We start from the raw sequence: 19,116 nt of genomic DNA on the forward strand, positions 1-19,116 counted from the left end.
TGAGTTTTTTTGTATAAGTATGTACATATGCATAGATCTCAAATAGACTCAAATAATATTCTTTTTCGAATATTTTAGTCTTTGGACGAGATATTCTTGTAATCTTTTATAATATTATATAGAATATACTTATGTGAAAAGTTGTGATGTACTTGGTAATGATTTTTCATATTACATACTTTATTATGTTTTATATGAATTACGAGTAAATTACTTTTTTTTTATGTATAAACACGCTGTATGTTGTTATACATGTATAACAATAAGTATAATATATCATTATCAAGTTTAAAATTAAACTAACACCACTCAAAGTGTCAAATATAATGAATACATCTCTCTATTTTTCTCTCATTCTCACAACTTACCCATATAATATAAAATGTACTTATTGTTATACTTATACTCTCGTATATTTAGTCAAAAACTCCCACACTAAAAACCTTTTTTTTATAATATGCTTTCGTTGTTGTTTTTATTGGATACTATATATGAGTTTTCTCTTATTATATTTTATTGTGAGAAAAAATAAAAGGATATTTTACAGAGAAGAAAAAAAAACTATATAATATATAATTTTGTTGTTGGCTTTTTTTCTCACTATTGAAATTTTCTTTTTTTTCCCAGTTAATATATGTAATAAGCAAAAAAAAAATCATTTGTTAGAGGTTAGAGAACTTTACTGACATTTACTAGATACAGAAAATGTTGAGCATCCATCCAACTCAACTATATATGTAAGTACATGATATAAAAATATAACAGTTTTTTTTTCACATAAAAAAACTTACACAGAAAAAAAATTACACTATAAATATGTACATAAAAAAAATGTTTATAATATTTTCGTTTTTCCATTTTAGGGAAAACAATGTTGGAAAAAAATTAAGGATAATATTATCCTTCAGAAAAACACACAAAAATGTAAAGTATGGGTAAGCTGAAAAAGTAGGGAAAAAAGCTTTCAGTAAGAACTATTTTTTTTTTTGCTTTTTATTGCTATTATAAAAGGAGTGTGAAAATACAGATTGTGACAAGCCGCTATGAATAAAAGCAAAAAAAAATAAACCAGAATTTTTTCTTCATATTTCTTATAATTATGTACATAATAATTATATATACATTTATAATACATATTTAATACAAACGTTCATGTAAATGCAAATAAATAAAATATAAAAATAAAAATTTTTTAAATGTGTTGGTAATTGTAACTGGTTTTCGAATAGTTTTTCATAAATTTTTTTTTCTGTATTAATGATGGGAAATTTTTCTCTACATTTTTTTTTTTTCTCTTACACAACCTAAAAAAAACATTTTTTTTTTTGGGTTATGTTAAAAAATAAATTAAATTACATTTTTTTTTCATAATTATTATTTGGAATGCAAAAATAACCTCATAAAAATAAAATATTATAATAAGAACTGATTTTTGCATGAAAATTTTTAATTAAAAATAAAAATTAGAAAAGTTTTAGAGAAAATATTCCTAAATTCAGATGATTTGAAGGTATTTTAAAGGGTTTGAGAGGAAAATTTTCAATGGCTTTCATTCGAAGTATTCAAAAATCAATTAAAATATTCTATAGGATATTGTAAGCTACAAAATTAATTACTTTTGTCTGTTTTGGCTAAAAAAAATGATAAACTGTATTAGTTCACATGAATAATGAAAAAAATTTTTAATTAATTATGAAAATTATGAATTATTTCTCATTTATCCCTTTAAAAATATTGCTTTAGAACAAGACTACTTAGTGTATTACAGTTACATTACTTTTGAATTTTATTTTGAAATTCAAACCCAAATTCCTTCCGGCATTTAAAATAACAATCTAGGAATTACTTCTTAAAACATTGATGATATTAATTAAACAAAAAATTATTAATTTAACTAAAAACTTTTGTACTCTATGTAAAACGGTTATTTATTTGTCTTAATTTAAACATTTTACTGAAAATTTCTAATAGCCTCTGAAAATTTTTGAGTTTCTGCTATTCATTTTTAATATTTTAAATTAAGAATTCATTTTAATGATAAGACAATTGAAACTGAACTATTAGAAAATCTATATAATGAATACCGAATAACTAACGCAATGTCTATTATCGAACAAATACTTTTCAAATGATTTTTTTCGATCTAAACTGCAAATCTGTTCCATTGTTGGTGTACTATGAATTTTATATCAGAAAATGTAATTGAGAAAATCAGTAAATTATTAAGCAAAATGAGGGATATTCCTTTCAATTAAAATTACTTTTAAATTTGTAGCACCAAAAATTAGAAAATTAAAGAAAATAAAAAAAAATTACTCTTCCAAATTTATTTTTTCCAAAAACTTACAAGTATAAAATTCATAATCTAAATTACCATTGTAATTGTTATTGCATTAAATTGTTAATTTTCTTTTAGTTTTTGCATTCTCATACGAAACCAAATTAATTTAAAGGTGAAACTTTTAAATATCATCTAAATATTCAAAAATTTTATGGACCCAAAAAAAATTAATACATCACTCCACAGTCAAAACTTTTAATCAAAAATAAACTTTTATAAATAACTAAACAAATTCAAATTTAATATTCAATTTTTCCCCCATTCCTTGAAATCTAAACACCTGTATGCTATCGCAATTAAATTTAAAAATTCTATTCAAAAGGATGTCATACTAAAAAAAAAGTGTATGTATTATATTTATTTTTTATTCTCAAATTGCATACTTTTAGGCATGCCAACATTATAATATTATGCATAAATATTTAAAATTATAAAATTCTTTTTGAAAAACTTTTCGTTTTCTTTTTCATTTTCCTGATAGAACGAGCAAAAAAAAACTCTAAATATATGAAAGGACTATTTATAATGTAAGATATTTATCATGTGTCCTTATGTGAAATTATAACGAACATTCCACATTCAAATCATGCCTCATTTTTTAACACTGTGTAGTGTTATTTCCTTATTTTTTTTTCTGTTTCCATTTGTATTTTTGGGTTTTTTGTGTTCTTTGCTTTTTGTTTTATTATAAATTTTTTTTTTTGACTTTTTCTTCTCTCCCTCTCTTGCTGTTATTTGTTATGTTGAAGCGTTCGTTGTGAAGAAGAAAAATAAAAATTCCTTTTATCTTTTCTTATCATTATTCCTGTTTTGAGAGGCTTTAGTACTATATTATATATATTATAAATAAAGGTATGGATATGTGCTGTATAGAGACACATATTTCATATATATGAACACACATACAAACATTCGTACATGCATATCTCGTTTTTTTTGCTATATAATCTTATATTTAATATTTCTTCATTTTATTTTTATTCATTTTTTACAATTTAATGCCAAAGGACATCTTTCAAAAAATATACACTTTGAAAATGAAAGAATAACAAAAACAAAAAATTGAATGAAAAAAAATATATGGATTTTTTTCTTCTTTCTCAAGTTGAATTCAGTTAAACTCATACATATTATATGTACAGTGGTGTATGTGGTTGTGTATATATGATAAATTATTTTTTCATTATAGCCCAATCCCAATTCCATTGTAGATCTAGAGAATAGTGTTATTTTTTCGGCTCCTCTTCTCCCTCAAAATGTAATTTTTTTTTCTTTCTCTTTCTTCTGCCTCTTTATATTGTGTTATGTGTTTTCTTTGTCCCTTTTTTGTATATTTTCATCTTCTCTTTGTTGTTATTATTTTTGTTCTATTTTTTTTATTCACTCTCTTCTTTTATAATGGAATATGGTATTTTGTTTTGGTTTCACCCTCAATTTCTCTTTACACCCCTCCCAATCATTTTCGTTCTGTTTCTTTTTTTTTTTGCTATACTCTTAAAATGTTTAATGTTGATGATAATGGTTTCTTGCTGGTTTGTTTTTTCAGAAAATGTTTATTTTTCATTTCGACTTTATTTTTATGGTGCTTCAATTTTTTTCTGTTATTGTTTTCTTTATATCTGAAATTTCTTTTTTTGTTTTCATTTAATTTTTTTCTCTTTGCTTTTTTTTTATTCTTCTTAGTAAATAAAGTTATTTTCTACTTTGCTTATTTATGAAAAATAAATTTCCTCCTATACTTTCCTTTTCCCACAAAAACTAAATTGATTTTTTATTTAAAATTTTTATTTTCTTTATTTAATTTCGTAGTCCTTTTTCCAAAAATAAGGAATAATATATGTACATAATATTTATTCAAAAGTATAAGAATCATTTATGCACAAACATACATATGTGCGCATACTTATTTAAATTTTTATATGCTAAATTTTTGGTATTCTTAAAATAATTCAATATAAAAATGAAATGCATAACCATTTTTACATAATATTCTGTCAATTACTCCACGTATGTCAACTATTTATTTTTTTATTGGGAACCTTTTGCACATCAATTACCAAAAAAACCGACAAGAGTTTTCCTTATAATTTTTTCAAGCAGGGTTCAGTAACAAAAACTAAATATAATGTGCGTGCAATTTGGATCTAATGTGCAATACACTGCAATTCGTATTAATAATAAGCAGTACAAAACCGTTTTGGTCGTTTGAATTACAAATAACTGAACTGCAAATGTTTTAACGCAAACATAGTACAAAAAAACTAGGAGTCTAAAATGATTCATGCTGACAAATCAATGAAGATTTTCAAGCCAAAAGGCTTATTATGAATTGCTATTAATAAAATCTGCCGCTTTGATTACTTTATCAATGTAGAAAATATTTTGTAACATTTTAAAAACAGTTTTTACTAAATTTTAAAAAACCTTTATAGAAAATACTTACTCTTTGCTTATAAAAAAATTCTAAACTTTTTTAACTACTTTCTGATTGTTAATTGTTGTATAACAGTCCTCAAATTCAATTTTATTACAGCTAGTTGTTTGCTTTTACACAATATAATAATTAAAATCTATTTAATTGAATCAATTTATGCTAGTAAAGCCCCTGAAAATATGCAAATAATTTTCGTAGGTAATTTTTTGGTTCACAAATAATATCAGTGATTTTTGAAGTTTGCAAATGTGTAAGTAATAACTTTTTACCCTTCATCCTTACAAAATGTAAATTTTTGCTAATGAAAAATAAAGTACAATGATAACATAAACACCAGTGTTTCACAAACTTTTCTTTAAACTTAATAGCGTTCATAACTTTACATTTAACTTTTATTGCTGAAAAATTTAACGCTCTAAAAGCTCTTTTGATTGAAAAAATTCCCATGACTTATTCTTGTTAACTTGTTAGTAATTGTCAGTAGTTTTATTTACATATATCCATCAATAAATTACTTTTTTAATTTCGTTAATTCAAGTTCTACGTTTACACAGGTATTCTTTTTCTTCTATTCCGACTGCAACACACCAGAAAGCTCTTATAAAGTCACAAGTTTTTCATTATTAACACGAGACAATTAATGAAACTATTTTCTTCGACTGTTCCAAGACAATTTTTAACGGCGTATATATGTACTCAATCGTATCAAGTCACTCTGGCATTGAAAAATTTGATATATCTATGCAAGTCTCTAAATTTTTAATACCATTTTCTCAAATTGGGTTATTTAAATAATGTGAAAAGTTATTTTCATAAATAAACAAATATTGTGAACTCATTGTAATGCTTTAGCGCTTATAAAGTGTCAGCCAGTTTCACGTGTCTCATGAAACGATATTTTGAAGAGTTTAATTCTCTTAATAACAAGAGCTGCTCTAACAATCCACCACCAGCATGAATATAATACTTCAGCTAACAATGTCTAAAAACAATTACCGACACACTGTCCTTCATATTTAATATCGATAGCTCATTCTCTTCATATTGAATATATTCACATTGAATTTTGAATATCGATATTGAATGTCGATAACTCACTGACTTTAATACGGAGCGGACTATGATTTAAAACCTTAGTTTGCCTTGAACTATTTAGTCCTCGCTATAGACTTCTTGACACACGGTAAGATTGTCAAAAGCCCAACACACATTAACAGAGTTTCTTCTATCTAAGCCCAACCAATCTTTCAAATCCTATACGAAGCTTATACAAAAATATCAATATATTACAACAATTGTACTAAAAATTTAAAATCAAAAATTCTAACGTGAGCAAATAATCTATCTTCGAGTATATATGTAAATACCTGCCTTTAGATACAAATAAATAATTTTCTACGCTATACTATTTTAACTACAGAATTCAACTTTTACAACTATTCAACCTATTTTTGTGTAACCCCCGCCCCTCCCTCCAATTTCTCTTTCTTTACTGTTGTAAAAGTCAAAACTATTATAACAATTGTTTATATCCAATTATTCTGTACATCAAAAACAAGAAATAAAAGTTATAAAAATTTACAAAAATAAAAAAAATAACAATAAAATCAAAACAAAAAAAACACAAAAATTCTCCTAACAATTCACATTATTATTTCACAGTTAATATTCACAATTATTAGTCAGACAATGATTCTTCCTAAAAACAAAAATAAGAAAAAAATAAAAGTAAAACAAAAAAGTTTTTGTGTTTGTTCTTTTTTTTGCTTTTATTTTGAGAATAAAAGAAAAACGACGACGAACTTGAATGAATGTGTGCTAGCTATGATGAGCGTGAGCCAAACTAGCAGGAATAAAAAGGATAGAAAATAATCATAAAAGAAATCATAAGAAAAAAATAAAAAATCAACAAAATAGCAAAATAAATCACAAATTGAGTAAAATAGAGGTAAAGTGAAAAAGTAGAAAGAAGACCTCTTCTACGTACAACATAATAAGAATTAAACCAATACTTGGGTCTATATTTCTATATTATATAAATATGCATATCTTTGTGGGTATAAAATAGAAATTTAAGAATTTCATGTTATTCACAATTATACGCATTCATTCATACATACATATAAATGCTTAAGTACATACAAACGTATACAAACATACATACATACATGCATACATTCTTCTTAATCTAGAAAATAATTTTTGTTTTTTGCGTTATTTTGTTTGTCTTTTTGGTTAGAAGGTTGTTGGATTCGAAAAAGAGCAATGTTCCTTGCACTTGTTCTTTTTCTTATACGTACACACATACACCCATATATACAGAATATTGTCTATGTTACTTCTTTTCTATACTAAAAACAAAAAGCAAGAAAATGAAAAGACTAAAAGAAAAAAAAACAAAACAATTTTCTTTTGAAATAATGGACCGCAGTTTCGTCCTTGAACCCATAGTAATGTGTATAAAATTTTTGCATTGCACCAACAACAACAATAAATAACATTGAAATAAAAAAGAAAACTTTTTTTTTGTTTTGATTTTGTAGTACAATTTTTTTTGTTTTCCTTTTACAATTGGATTTCAAAGTGAAAAAAAATTAAATTAATTATTGGAAGTATAAAAAATGTTCATATATACACACATACATACCTATATGTAAACAATATGCACGTACATGTAGAAATATAAATATGTAAAAGGCCACATATTTAGATGTATATTGACTAAAAATCTATTATATATGTAAGTATGCGCGAATATGCAATAAATACAAAAATTGTATAGAATATTTAAGCGTTCATATTAATAAATATAAAAATTTGTGAATTATTAAAGAAAGGCAAAAACTTGGAAATTGTGAAAGTGTAGACATAGCTAGAAATAAGGATAGCAAATTTTCAATTCACATTATTTCTATGTACACTAGACACGCGGTTCGCAATCCGTGTGCATAATTATGCATTATGTTTAATGCAATACCATTTAAACAATTGGGAAGTTATTCAAAATTTTAATGTTTTAAAATATTAAAAACAATATGCAATATACTGGAGTTGTTAAGAACATTGAGAACTTTTCATACAACAAAATTTAAAAAAAATTTCAATAGCATGAAATTTTATAATGTTTTATAGTTTTGGGAAGAAAAAATTGTTACGTAAAGCTAAGTTCCTTAAAATTTCATATCTAAACAAAAAAGTCATGTATTTACTTTCATTTGTGTATAAACTCGAACCCATGCATTCAATATTGAAAAGAAACTCAAACAAAAACAAATAGGAATATATTGCTTTCGGTGAAAACAAATTCATTTTACACATATTACAGTCCTTCACAACAATTATCAAAACAAAATAATTTAAAACTGAAACCTGCAAGTGTGCTCGTATCCCAAAATTCCATAAAATAAAAGACTGTATTAAATTAAAGTATATAATTCCTCTGTTGTGATTACTTTTGCATACTTTTGGGAATTGTTTCTAATTTTTTACAATATTCAAATTGAGATAAATTTGAAAAACGAAAATATTATTTGTAATGCAAACTTTTTTCAAAAAAAAAATGTTAAAATTGTAGTTGTTCTAATAAAACCAAAATATTAATTGAAATTACTAATAAAGTTGTTGAGAAGCATGCAACATTTCAAACGTTTAGTCATTATTATCATTTTAGGCGAGGATGTAGATGGTTATCATACAATATAGATACATTTATCATAGTAATTACTTCAATTATAACTATATTAGAAATTATTTTATAGTGACGCCACTGCAATAAAAGTCTACACTTGTAATTAGAAATATTTAAGGCGCCATATAAACAATTATTATTATTAACAAGCATTGAAGTTTTACAAATTGATTTTAGTTTTAAAGTATTGCGAATAAATAATCAAAAAAAAATACCAAGAATTTCAATCCAATTGAAAATTTCTGAAATTGTAAACTCATTATAAACACAAACAATTTTTTGTAGAAAACATAAAAAATTTTTTATAGAATAGAGAACCGACTCTCCTAATATTGCATACTTTTGGGATTAGAATACAATTAGATCTGTTAAAAAGATAACTAATTAAGATTAAGTTAAAACAAAAAAGGATTCTTCGACTGAAGGACATTTACTTTAACTTTTTTACTCTCATTAAAATTTGGCATATTTCATTAAAGTTTCCAACAAATAAGATGCCGAAAAATGAAATTTTCGAAATACGAAAAAAAAATTAAATTTCGCGAAATGGATTATTCCTTAAATATATAGAGACAGTTAAAGTTTTGAACTTCTTCAACTTTAATCGCCTAAACGAAAAGCAATTCTAAAATTTATAAAAAATTAATTTAAATTTTAATCCATCTCACTGCCACGACATTTTTAAGCTTTTTATACCCTGCACCTTCGAGAAGAGTATAATAACTTTGATACGGAGTTTGTAACCACTTGAAGGAGCCTTCTGCGGTATGGACATATCCACATATTCTTGCTCAGCCTTAAATTTTGCGTTGATTTAGACATGTCCGTCCGCCCATCCGTCTGATCACACGATAACTGAAAACCGTATATTGCAATGGAAACCAAACTTTTACAATTTATTTATTTCTTTTGTGCCAAGGACGGCCCCTATTGTAGTTTGACCATTTCCAACAACTAATAAAAGTATAAATATGAAATTTTGCATACGTATGTCCAATTATATTCCACATATGTTAAAAAAATTTTATTGGGATGGCTACCATACAACTCCAAAAGCTAATTTTATATATAAGAAAAAATAATACAGCTAGATTAACAAAACTTGACAGTTGTGCCCAATTAGGTCAGACACATCAGTGAAGTCTCTATAGAGTGGTTTCGAGTTATTTCTATATACAACAATGAAAGGTGCAAGATATAACTCAATTGGTTTATACCCGCTGAACCTTTTTTATTTGTTTTAAATAGTTCTTATCAGTCAAAAATGCTTGACAAAAAAAAACTGTAATTTTTTTTTTGCCAGGCATTTTGACCTTACATAGAGCTATTCAAAAATTACCTCTTCAGAAACTCTTGAGATATTTTCCTGTTTTTTTTACAAACTGTCATTATAGATAAATCGAAAAAAAATTTGACGCTGGAATAGAATTTTCCTGGTTTTTAAATTCCTATTAAAGTGGTACTTATTGTTTTTATCGTACGATATTGGCAACTACAAAAAACCGTCGCGGTGGCGGGAATTATTTTAATAATTTTCTTTGTAGCCGTTGTTGACAGGAACCTGGCAGTGAAAATATTAATATTTAAGGACATTTTTAGCATTTTTTCAAAAAATATTGAAAAAAGTCCAATACTTAACAACAGAAAATGTAAATATTTATCTTAACTAACTAACTTAACCGTTCAATAACGTTTTGTTAACGCTTTCTTGAATTTCTTTTCTTTGGCTCATCCTAGTTGTATGCAATAAATTGATTTTTTTTGGTATATGAATAAAAATAATTTAAATAGATATATCATCGGCTGTTACTGAAGGCAGGATTTTAACTTAGTTAAGGCAAAAGTGCTTTTTTAAAAGCCATTGGTTTGTTTCAACTTTATAGTGAAATTTTTATATGTTGCTTTAATTTATAAGAAGGAGATCTATATCGTTTTTTTAGGGTTTGCAAAAATTTAAGAAATCTTTGTAGTTCCAACATCATAAGGTTTCGCAAAATGGCAATTGCAAAGAACATTTTTCTTTTCGGTAATTGCAGAACAAAATTAATTGCAGAAATATTTTATATACTATAAAATAAAAACGCACAAACCCTTACTTGTTACATTCTAGATGTTATAAAATTGGTAAGTCGAAAAATTCAATTTTTCTAATTCTAAAAATATTTTATTACTACTTTTTTACTCATAATTAAACCAAATTTAATTTTTTAAAAAATTTCTTTTATAAAAATTGAGCAATTCCATAACTTTTATTGAATTTTATTGAATGTATTTTTTGAATAAGGTTCAAACTCCTACCCTAAACCGAAATTTTTAATTGGATATTAAATAATTTTTTTTTTGGTAAGTTTTACCTTATACAAATTATGCGTAATATTTTAAAGTCATAAACAAAACAAAATATACATCCATTCATACATTTATAATCATAAATACATTTAATACACACTTGCATATTATGTACATAATTGTATATAAACACAAAATTTTATTTTTCAAATTACATTAAAAAATTTTTTTATTATGACTATACCTATACAGAATTGAGTTCTGACTCCTATCCTGTTGTTGTGTTATCCTTATATTATTATTAGTATATTTTGTTATATCTTATTCTCTGTACGTATTATAAATTTTTTATTTCTTATTTTTTTTTTGTCATTTATAGTAATTTATTACCTTTTCATATATTAAATTTTAATTTTTTCTTCTTCATATATTATGTATACATAAGTATATAAGTTTATTATATTATGTATTTACATGTAAATACATTTTTTTTGGGATAATTATCTAATTTTAAACCCAAAATCCATCATCAGCATCCCCATCTATGTACATGTATATACTTGAATATTATATACAAATAACCAACATAAATATAATATGATAATAAATTTTACTAAATTTTAAAAAAAAAGGAGAAATGTTAAAAAAAAATACATACATTTTACGAATATATAAATATTAATGTGTATTAAGTATATGTTTAAGTACTATATATATTTATATACTTATACATAATGTGAACATTTATTTCGCACCCATAGAACGAGATTGCCATAACAAGAAATATGACCAAAAACTGGTAACAGTGAACATGATATCAGATAACAAACAACTGTAACAACTTTATTTTTAAATGTTGACTTTTTGATAGTAAATCTATTCTATTTGGTGTAGCTAGACATTTGTTAAATCATCAGCTAAAATATAATATTAAATAGTTTGAACGTTTTAAACTAATGGTTAAATATATAGATATATATATATTATGGCTCAGCGTTGAACTTTGACTTAGTTATGTTGACCTGTCTGCCTTTTCCGAGTCAGCAATGACTCGAAATTAACTAAAGTAAGTCTATAGCAAATTTTCGTTACAGTAAATACCAAAACCCTACTTTATTTTGGGGCAATAAAAAAATTGGTTAGAGTTCCTTTTTACAATATAACGTTAAAATAAATTAGTAACCTCATTACATAAATATAATGAACCCTTTATATAATGAGACTACAATATAAGCGAATATTATGGCAAGACTGAAAAGGTATTTTAAAAAAAAATAAAAATTTTATGAAAGAATAAATTTTACTGAAAAAAAATAAAACATAAGCAAGGACTTTATTTGAAAAAATTATAGTACGTTTTGGATATGAATTCATATGGTTGTTCTTATGCAACTCAAAGAATGCGATGAGTGACTTACATGGTAAATTTTACCAATTCTGGTTTCTTCATCAAATTTATTACCATTAAACAAATTTTCTAAAAGAATACTGTCTTAAATGTTTTCAATAATGGCAATTTTTACCTATAAATGACATTTCAGATCACTTGCTTTGCGAAACAAAATTAAAATCCTTTTATGAAAAAAAATCCTTTTAAGTCGCATCATTAGATCTAGCTCTATTTTAGGATATCGCTAAGAAATATTTGCTGATTTTAAACTTAAAAATTTCGAATTTAAAACTTTTGTAATGTGTCAGTGTTTTTTTATAGGTGCAATATATAAATAAAAACCCTATATATAATTTTTTTTCATTATTTACAATATATGTACCCGCAATCGTACATACGATATTGTATATATATATACATATTATGTGTACCATATATTAATAGTATAAGGATAGACAACATCATTTCCAGAAAATAAATTCAATCTATTAATTTTGAATCCTTTTAATATTACACATTAGTACATACATAAATATGTACTGTTCATATACATAATATATATTAATATTATATATTAAATAATATTATTATTATTGTGTATAAAAATATTCTTATAGTTGAAAAACTAAGGCATAAAAAACAGAAACGTACTTTTTTTCTTTCAAAATAAAATGTGCATGTATAAATTTTTACTAAATAAAAACTTTAAACCGAGAAATACCAGGAATATGTAAGTGAAAAAAAAAACAAAATTTGCGCGTGCTCAATAACCAATACAATGATAAAGGAAAACAAAATAAAACCAAAATATAAAAACATGTTTCGATAAAAAGTTGGAAAAAAAACGCAAATGTTGCTAGCAAATAAATGCCCATACTATGAAAAAACTGTCAATTCCTTTTCTCTTTCTCTCTCTGTTTCTCTCTTGCTCCTTGTCGAACACTCTGTCCCTCTCTTTCTCTTCAATATTATCATTATTATTATTATTATATTACTATATGTACTTTTGCGTACAATCACACATACACACATGTACATAACATTTCGTCCGTTTTTATTATTATAATACGGTCGGTAGACAAAAAAATCTCATCCTTCATCACGAAGAAAAAAGTACACAAAACAAAAATAATAATAAGAAAAAATGTGAAAAAAAGCCAAATAAATAACTGGTTTTATTTTTCAGGATTAAAAAAAAGAAATAAGGCAAAAACACAATCAACAAACAAACAAGCATACATCATGCATTATAACAAGTGTACATTATGATAATATTCACATATACCTATGTTTTACACAATCATATTCATACATCTATACGTAAATAACATGTTTGTTCGCATAAGTTTGTATTCAATTGTTTTTGTTGCAAAATTCATATGAATTTTTTTTTTATATTTGTTTAAAATCGTTATTGCCCATCATTCTGTTTAATTAAAATGAAGCAAAAAAATATTGAAAAATTTTATGTACTTTACTTTTTTTATTTTATTTTACTGTTATATTAATTATTATTTTTATAATTATTATTATTTTTTGCATAATTATTAATTAATTATTATAAATATTAAATTATTTTATATTAAAAATTGAGTTTGTTCACATCCACTCCACGCTCTACGTAAAATTAAAAATTTTTACAATATTTAACAAAACTTGAATGTTGTTCTGACCAGTATTCTTCTTACAATCAATTGCAATTTTTGATTAAACTTACACTGACCATTTTAGTTTTAAAGCGAATTTATAAATTCATTTCAAAATATTTGTGATTGCAATTGATGTGGCATGCATTGTATGTTTAGGGCAGACAAGTGATTTACTTGAACAATAATTTGAGTAACACATCTTGATAATTGTGTAGTAACCAGGTCGAGTTTTAACCATCAAAAACTTAATGAAATTTTAGAAAGTTCTCCAGTTTTGTATTTGATCTCTTATGGCAAAATACCTAATGAAAGCATATACTCTCATTCACGATTTCACACTTTCCATGTTTCTCATTTAACATTTTATATTTTTAATTAAATACACAATTTTTCTATTTTGAATTTTAATATATTCATATCTTGGTTAAGGTATATACATATAGATATTCTGTATTCGTTAAAGTTAAAGTATGTTAACTATTGATTACTAAGGTTCTCTTTTGAAAACCAATTGTGGATTATGATTAAGAATTTTTTAGCTAAAAATTTGTAGCATTAAACTTACAGCATTTATACAACTTCGAAACCTTTCACAAAATATTTCTGAACTCTGATTTTTTAAATTTACTTTTTAAAACAATGAACCAGTGAGTTTCAGATATATCAGGGGTTGGAAACAGTATTTCACCATCGGCTAATATCATATCATTTTTTATCATATCTAATAATTTGAATTTTGGTTGTTAAAAAAATTAACTTGACAACATTTTTGTAGGTACATTAAACTTTAGGACTTTTTTTTAGAATTTTCGTAGGACTTTACGAATAGTCTACTTTCATAGAATTCTTTCATAGAATTTGAAATATATATAATTAAAGGGCATTTTCATAATCTTATGCAACACTTTAATAATGTGGTTGGTTATGTAATGTTCATATCAGATTTTTTAATTAAAATTTTAATTACTTCAAATTAATGAAATTTAAATTTGAAATAGCATAGAAACTTCTAATATAGTAATTCTTTGATTATTACATTATTTTATTGTAATTTTAAGATTAAAACATGAAAACCTAAGATTCAAGAATGAAAACAGCGCAATTCCAAAACTGATAAGACTGATATTAATTGTATAAGACTCATGTTTTTGTAATATTTGCATTTTAAGAATAATTTTCAAATTAAATTAAACACGCTTTGTTGTGTGTTATTTTTTAGACTAGTGAGCAAATAGCAAATTCAGATTTAAACAGTTAAATGGCAAATTCAGATGAGATAAGAGAGTTAAAATGCTAAAAACTTAAAAATGCTAATAACTAAAAACTTAAAAAAAATATGTAAAATTTTAAATTTTGCATATTTACTTTGAAAAACAACAGCTATTTATTAAGTTAAGCAATAATGAAAAATAAAGTATAAATTAGACACACAAAAATCCGAACTTTCCTTTAAAAGCTGAAATTCTGAAAAGCTGAATATTAGCAATTACACCGTAAGATTAATTGTTTTAGTAGTTTAAAAATCTTCAAAATATTCCTTTATAATCAAACTTCGTTAAGGGCTGAAAGAGACATGTAATTGCTACTTGATTGTAGAAACGTTGCGCGCACATCTAACAAACTAAACTATTGCATTAATTCAAATCGAATGCATTAAATAAAAATTGCAATTACTTTGCAAAAAATTACAAATTGTTTGATGGCTTAATTGCATACAACCATACAGTTAAACATAAGCTTATGGAATACAAATAAGAAACCAAACAGTTGCAAAACTAAAAATTGCATGTCTATCTGATCCCTAAAATACATGAATAAAAATTGATTTGAATAAAATTGAACAACTATGTTGTTTTAAAATTTCCATAGCCAAATTCTTTCTATTTTGCAGATTTCTAGTAAATTTACTAATTATTCGAATATTTAAAGTTTTATACGAAAATTTAATTTAAATTTAAAAAAAAATAAACAAAAAAATACCTGAAACATCCCTATTATACATAAGGCATACAAACCACTCATGTACAATAGATTTTGTATTATAAATTTTTTTTATTATACATGATATATTGTATATTATTATATAATGCAAAAAATAAAATGGATATTTTTCCTTTAATCCTGAATAATTAATTAAATGGACAAAATACATTAAAAATGTAGATACAAAAAAAAATTATAATATAATATACACAGTGGTCCAGAAAGTTATACAACAATATGTACCATTGGAACACTAAGCATTCGAACTTAAAGGAAAATCAAATTTTTTCCTTGTTTTATTATTTCAGTTTTTTCTAACTAGATAATTTCGTAAGAAATTTTTTAAAAACTTAAGCTTTTCTTTATAGAATTTTTCCCAGCTGCTTAAACTTTAAGTCCTCAAAAATTAAAAAATTTTTATGGTAGAGAAGATATCGCACAAAAACCACAAATATTGTGAGCCATAAATTCCATTAAAATCCTACCAGATGCTAATAAAACTAAAATTACATTCAATTTAATATTCCTTTATTAAAAATTTTACAAATTTCTCAAAACAAACACTAAATTCTTCTATGAAATTCACCTAAATTTACAAAAATTTATGTTTTTCTTCTTTCAAATCAATTTCTATTCAATCACACATTTTAAATTAATTGTTTTACTGGAATTCCTCTTTAGTTGCATCAACTCCATTTTTTTCAAAAAAAATTAATTTTCCTTTCAAAAAAAAATTTTTTTTTCTATTAAAATAAATTCAAAAATTAAATTAAAATTTAAAATTTAAGTGGTATGTCTTCAAAAATTCGCTCCAACTGGATAGTTTTTATAACTTTAGATGCCAAATGTTGCCTAGATTCCGAAAATTATTTTTTTAAATTTTTAAATTGCACCCAATTTGAGAAAAATGCATTTAAAAATTCCAAACCATATAGGTACCATTTCTTATAAAAACTGGCAAAAATTAAAAACCTATCAATTTTCTTTACCAAGAAAAGTTTCGAAAAAAAATTTTTGATTACTAGATTTTTTTTTTGTTTTTTCTAGTACAAAATTCTAGTTTTTCTTTTGAAAAATTTCAAATTTTTAAAATCATTTTTTGTTTTTCAAATTAAAAGTTTGTATAAAATTTCGTTTTAATTTTGCTACTATTTGTTACATTTCAATAGACACTTTAAAATAACGGCTCTTCAAAATGTCGACTGTTTTTTTCGAGTGACTCTTGTTATTAAAAATTAATGATAGGTGGTTATTACAACGCTTAAAATAAATAAAAATCAAAAATAGTAAAAGATAGGGCCTTTAAAATCTTGACATAGAAATGGTTTTTGTGCAACATCTTCTGTACCATAAAAATTTTTTTAATGTTCCAATACTTAAACTGAAGCTTAAGCAGCTGGGCAAAATACTATAAACACAATTTCATTTTAAAAAATTTCTTATGAAATTATCTAGCTAGCAAAAACTGAAAAAATCAAGGGGAAAATTTAATTTTCTTTAAAGTTCGAATGCTTGGTATTCCGAAGGTACAAAAAATATAGAATCAAGCAACATGTCTATTTTAGATCCTTTCTGGAAGTGTTTGTTTGAAATTCCTATCTTTTTCAGCACCGAAGTTATAATCAAAAAAACCTGGATAAGTAAAAATTTCGTGAAAATTTGTTAAAATCCTTGGAACTGGGAAGCCCTTGAGATTTGACACCCAGTCCGGAATAAAAGTTTTTCTCATTTTCGATCTTCTAACCAATTGTATATGTTGTTGTATAATTTTCAGAAGCACCCTGTATATGTGCGTATAAACACGAACATTGTGTGTTATTAAAAAACATTTTAATTTATAAAAAAAGGACATATTTATAAATATGTATGTATATATGTGCTTTTATTTTGTGGTCACCACATACAAAATAACCATTCGATTACAAAATTTCAATTTTGGTTTTAATTTTTTTTTCTCTCGCTTTTTGTTTATTTTGCATTTTCTGTTTGTTTCTGGGAGCTTAAAATTATTAATCCTACATTATTAATATTATAATTAAAATTATTAGTATAAAGATTATTATAAATATCTGAATTTAAAATGTATTTTTTGATATCATCTATGTTAAACGTTTTATTAAAAATTAAATAAAATACATTGATGGGATTGCATATAACTAGGCGTCGAAAAAAATTGAATATTTTTACTAACTTCGAAAGCTAATTTTAAGTATTTCAAAAACTATCTGGGGTAACTACATGAAATTTGATACAAAACTGCCGAATTATAGTTTTCACGTAAAAAATGTTGTTCAACTCAATTTTTTTTAATTTCAAAACCAAAATTTCATATGGTAGGTTAACGTATATTCCAGTCAAATAGGATCGATGAGAAACGTTTTTACCTGTTTTATTTTTGTTGTTTATCAAAATGCTCTATTATTTTTGATAATATAGTATTTCCAATTGATTGCATGAATCAAACACCGTTTCAACGCAGAGAAGAAGTTGACATTTTATTGACGATATCATATTCTTTGGCGGGGTAGAAGGAATCAGCCCTTAATTTCTGAATGATTCCTAGAGATTTTTGTTTTATTTGTTCCTTAAATATTTTAAAATTTTCAAACTTAATTAGGTATAGTACTTTTTTTGTTATAAGTGTCTAAAAATTTATTTAAATAAATGAAACATACCTTTCTTAAAGGGCCATTTTAACAAGAATGTATTTGTCATATGACATGTTGAATTTACCGTGTCATATGTGTATAGTTGTTGAATAATCTGAAAAAAGAACCATGTGAGTATTTGTATTAACAATTATTTAAAATTTGTTAGTAGGGAAATTGAATAAAGTCAAAGCATTTTTGTGTTTATATAACAAAAACTTAAAGAGTGTATAATTAATGTTACAAAGAGCATCCGTCCTGAATTATTTTTGACATAACACTATAAGACGACAAGGTTACCAATCAAAAACTATATAGTGATAACTTTTGATTTTCCAATACCTAGTGCGCCTAACCACAATAAATATGAAATAACGTTCACTTAATGATTTATTTATGGAGTTTTTATCTCAAAACTTATGCTTAATAAATTCAAAAATCATTTTCTAAATAAAATCCTTACTTCAAAACTCTAATGATAAAACTACAAAATTGCAATTACTTCGTAACACTACGAATTTGCAAATAGACTTTTCTAACAGCCTAAACAGCGTTTTCTACATACATAAAATTATTTTTCAATTCGATTAAATTCCATTTCAAAGCACCTGCCGACTTAATACTAATATTGTATCCTCTCGCGTATACAATTCAAATCAATAAAATCATTTTGTAGAAACTACTTTCACAATAT

General features: G+C 24.5%; 1 protein-coding gene across 5 annotated transcripts in view; it reads right to left on the minus strand.

The window, feature by feature from the left end:
* LOC129610146 (zinc finger protein 250) overlaps positions 1-19,116 on the minus strand; it is an 86,734-nt gene that overhangs the window by 34,544 nt on the left and 33,074 nt on the right. For all 5 annotated transcript variants that reach the window (XM_055522546.1, XM_055522544.1, XM_055522547.1 and 2 more), the window contains exon 3: positions 18,450-18,537. The gene's annotated coding sequence lies outside the window, so the exon portion shown is untranslated. The remainder of the gene's footprint in view (positions 1-18,449; positions 18,538-19,116) is intronic.

This window comes from Condylostylus longicornis, unplaced genomic scaffold, assembly GCF_029603195.1.
Source record: "Condylostylus longicornis isolate FDR11 unplaced genomic scaffold, ASM2960319v2 ptg000044l, whole genome shotgun sequence".
NCBI classification, from domain to species: Eukaryota; Metazoa; Arthropoda; class Insecta; order Diptera; family Dolichopodidae; genus Condylostylus; species Condylostylus longicornis.